We start from the raw sequence: 5,027 nt of genomic DNA on the forward strand, positions 1-5,027 counted from the left end.
TTGGTAGGGTGGAGGGACAGCGCAGGAGGGGAAGGCCCTCTATGAGATGGATTGATTCGGTGACTGGGTAATCGGGATGGGTGTGTCAGAGGCCGTGCGGTTGGTGCAGGATAGAGCAGGGTTTAGGGCTGTTGTGCATAGGGTCGCTATGAGTCGGAAACGACTCGACGGCACATAACAACAAACAACAACATATACATACATATATATATCTTTTCATATATGTCTATGAATGCCTAGTGTCAAGAATCTGCACTGCAATCCTGAAGGCACACAGTTCAAGGCCACCAGTTGCTCCATGGGAAATGGATGGGCAATCTCCTCCCGTGTGATTAAATGCCTCTGAAAACCCGCTGGAGGGTCAGCTGTTATATCCACTGCGATTCTGGAGAAAGATGGGTGATTTCCTCCTGTGTAATTTATAGCCTTCCAAAAACCTGCTGGAGGGTCAGCTATGAGCCTGTTCCAACTCGACAGCAAATGAATATGAGTATGGTCGCAGTGTCTACAGGGAGACAGATCTAGATGTCAGACCCTTCAGTGAGTTTTCAGAGGTTGCTGGTCACATGGAAGGAGATTGCCTATTTTCCTCTTGTTGCTTGATTCAAACCAGCAGAGAGACTCTGCCTTTGAGTTAGCCGTGCAGCTCCCCACGGACGATGCCACCGGAGCTCTCTGCACATCAGTAGGTGCTGCTGGGTAATCCAGGATTGGAGAGTGGCAGGCTGATGATCAGGGGAGGAAGAGGATCTGGCTGCTGCCAGCCAGCCAAGCCACAATGCCCTGCTAGAATAGGTTCACTGATTCCAGAGCAGCTAAGGATGATCAATGACAGAAAGCGCTTCAGCAGTTCAGTGGGGCCTCCCAGTTGACACAGGGTGAGGAACCAGATTGGAAAGGGCACAAGAGAAAGTTGGGCAATCTCTTTCCATGCTATTTATTGCCTCTGAAAACCCGCCAGAGTTGAGTCGATTCTGACTCAACAGTACACAACAACACTCTTTACAGAAGCAAATTAATATATCTTCCCCCCCTGAAAAGTAGTTGATAATTTTGAACCCCATCTTTTGGTTGGCAGCCAAGCACTTTAACCACGTGCCACCCAGACTTGTCTAGGTCCTCCCAGAGTACGCTAAGTGGTTTTGTCCTCAGCTGGCTGTGTGGCTGGTGCTCTGAGGAGGCATTCCTGCAGCACTGGCTACTGGTAGTGCCCATAAAATAAACATGACTAGAAAAGCCGGGGACCACAGAAGACATAGATGAAATTAAAAAGAAAAAAAATAAACACAACTCCCAAAAGCCTACCCTCAAACCTCATACAGAAAAACCATCCAAGACCCCCGAGCTGGGTGGGATGTTGAGCAGGCCTGTTTGGGGGTGAGATTTATATAAGGGGCTTCGTTCCTCCCTCGGGCAAGTAAAGCAAGCTGTAAAATTTGAAGGCACATTTTAAAATTGTTTAAAATCTTCCAAATGTGTTTCCTGTCTGGCGATGTGTACGGGGAGCCAGTAACACGTGTGCATGTGTGGCCTGGAGTATGTGTTAACGAGGGAGTTTAGAGGCAGGGATGCTGGGGAGCCCGCGAAAATCAGAGGGGAGAAAGAGAGTCTGTTGTTGGTCAGGGTGTGTGTTCCGAGTGTTGGAATGTGTATAAAGAGCCTCAGGACTTGGTGTGGGGGGGTGGTTTTGTGGGGGAAATTACCATCTTTTTAAAAACCACTACACTTATAAATCATTAGTGAAAAGGCCTTTAGGGATAATAACACAGGCATGTGATTCGTACTTCTGAAGCATGGGGATGTGAGATTTGACAACCTAGAATAATTAGAATACAGCAAAATACGTTTTGATAAATTAGAGGATGATGATTCCTCTTCCAGCACATCACGGCCTTCTACCTTTGCCTAAGCTGTTCTCTCTGCCTGGGATGCTGTCACCAGCTGTCAAAATCCTACTCATCCTTCCCGGCCTGGCTCAGTACCACCTCCCCACAGTGCGAATTAATCACTCCCTCTTCTGGGCCCCCATGACATTTAGTCTGTTACAGTGTTTACTTTGTTCCTGCTTGTCTGGAATTGAGCGGAATCTGTGTCCGTTCCCTGTCACATGTCCTTTGAGAACCAGAACAGCGTCTTGGCTGACAGCATCTTCCTGCAGCGTAAAACCAGGAACGGGCTCTCGGTCAATGCCAGAGAAGTTAAACAGCCTCTTTCAAAAAGAGGGTTACTTTGCAGAAAATAAGACTGTGTGTTGGGCTGGATTAACTTGGTAAAAAAAGAAATCATTACATTTTAGAGTATTTTTTTATTTTATACTAAATGACTTATGCATCCTTTAGATTGTAGATGAGAGTGGCTGGAATTAAAAATAGAAAGAAAATGTATTTTCATGTTACTATAATTCTGACATATGATGTCTACCTTGAAAAAGAGTTCTCTGTTTGGGGGTGTAGTTTGTGGAGTCAAGAAGATCTGTGATAAATTTGTTTTTATTATGAAATTTCCTGGCACCTGATTGATGGGCATGATCTCTGCAGTGGTTACTGGGATGAGTTTTGTGAAACACAAAGCAGAGGATGGAGAAAACACTTGATTCATATGAATAATTCAAAGGTACCCTAGATGCAGCCTGGTTAAATGGAAATGTTAATGGGAACGGCAATCTATAATCTAGCTGCTGTATTCAGTTTTCAGTTGAAAACAAAATACCATTGCCAATGAGTCAATATATTGACTCCTGATGATCATGTTTGTTACAGCGTAGAAGCAGCTCTGATGTAGTTGGCAGTGAGTCGTGCTGCCATCCCATGAGGCACAGAGCAGAACTGTGCTCTCTAAAGTTTTCTTGGCTGTAATCTTTATGAAAGTAGAAATCTAGGTCTCTCTTTTGTGGCGTTTGTCACTGGGTGAGTCCAAACCATCAATCTCTAAGTGAGTAGGGCAAACTGGCCACTCATTGCTATTGAGTCAGTTCCAATTCATGGCATCCCTCACTTGGGTTTCTGAGGCTGTACACCTCTTTATGGGAAGAGCCTGACCATTTTCCTTTATAGACTGGCTAGTGGATTTGAACTGCCAGATTTTCAGCCAGCTGTACTCAAACATCAACACACACACATACACACCCAAAGAGGAGAAAATGCCCAAATCAGAACACTACAACTAGAACAACTAGAAAGATAGCAGCAAAAAGAAGCCTACAGGCACTAGAAGATAGGAAACCATAAAAATTAGAGTAGAAAGAAATAAAACACAGAACAGAAAAATAAACATCATAAGACCAGAAGCCAGATCTTTGAAAGGATCAAGAAAACCAACAAACCACTGGCCAAACTGACAAAAGAAAAGCCAGACAAGAAGCAAACAACTTGAATAAGAGATGATGTGGTGGCCTTATGACAAAACCAACTGAAATAAAAAGGATCATAATTTATAAAATTGCACTTGTTGTTGTTGTTATGTGCCTTTGAGTTGCCTGTGACTCATAGTGATCCAGTGTACAACAGCCCTAAATTCTGCTCTGTCCTGTACCAATCTCACTGTCTCCAGCACACATACCCCTATTACTCCAGTCACTGAATCAATCCGCCTCATAGAGGAGCTTCCTCTTCTGCACTGTTCCTCTACTCTTCCAAGAATGACTTCCTTCTCCAAGGACTGGTCCCTCCTTACAACATGTCCAAAGTACATCAGACAAAGCTTCAGAATCCTTGCCTCCAAGGAGCAGCCTGGTTTAACCCTCTCTGGGATGAACCTGTTTGTTCTCCTAACAGTCCATGGTATATTCAATACTTTTCTCCAACACCACAGCTCAAAAGCATCAATTCTCCTTCTGTCCTCCCTAGTCATTGTCAAGCTCTCTGATGCATAGCAAGTGATTGCAAAGACCATGGCCTATACTTAATGAATTTTAAAAGGAATGAGTATATTTCTATGCACACACTACCTACTTAAATAAACTAACATAATCTGAGATAGAAAAGCTGAACAGAGTTTAAAAAAACCCCACACAAAGAAACCCCTGAAGAGGTAAAAAACAAAACACAACAAAAAAATAAAAAAAACCTCCAGGAAGAATAATAGTTAACAACCATAAAAAAGCCCTTGCCCAGACAGTTTCACTGAGAATTCTCAGAGTTTACACCATTACTATTTGAACTATTCCAGAGCATAGAAAAGGAAGATAGAGTCCTAACTTCACCCTATGATGCCAGCATAACCCTTATACCAAAGGCAGGCAAAGACGACACATACACAAAAAGAAAATTCCAGCATTCTTCATGATACAGATGCAAAAATTCTCAACAAAATTATAGCCAATAGAATTTAACAGCATAGAGAAAAACAAAACAAAACCAAACCCCAACAATAGCAACAAAAATGACCAAATAAGATTGATTCAACATTAGAAAATCAACCAGTGTAAACCATGATAAAGAAAGAATCACATGATTGTTTCTATTGACAAAAAACATATCTGAAAAAGTCCAACACCCATTCCTAGTAAAAACTCTCAGCAAAATAGGACCAGAAAAGGAAATTTTTAAACATAATAAAGGCATTTGTACAAAAACAGCAGTCAACATTATTCTTTGTGGAAAAGACTGAAAGCATTACTCTTGAGAAATTGCAGTTACAACAATAAGGCAAGAAAAGGAAATAAAATATGTTCAGATTGGTAAAGAAGAAACAAAGAAACTATCCCTATTCACAGACAATGTGATTTTTTTTAAAAAAATTTATTTTTTTTTTGTGTGTACTATCAAGTAAGATCTGACTGGTACAGGAGCAGTTTACCCCTCCTTCTCCAGCAGAGCATCTGGTGGATTCAAACCATGTTCCTCTGGGTGATTTTTTAAAAAAACTTGTAATGCTTCATGAATTTGTGAGTCATCCTTGTGCATGCTAATCTTTTCTGTATTTTTCTGCTATAGTATATGTGCTGCTGAAGTGAACACAGAGGATATGTTCTTATACATAACAAATCACAAAGTTTCCACAAGAAAGCTACTGGAATAGGTAGAAGT

This window comes from Elephantulus edwardii, unplaced genomic scaffold, assembly GCF_000299155.1.
Source record: "Elephantulus edwardii isolate Elephantulus edwardi_28Jun2011 unplaced genomic scaffold, EleEdw1.0 scaffold00176, whole genome shotgun sequence".
NCBI lineage: Eukaryota > Metazoa > Chordata > Mammalia > Macroscelidea > Macroscelididae > Elephantulus > Elephantulus edwardii.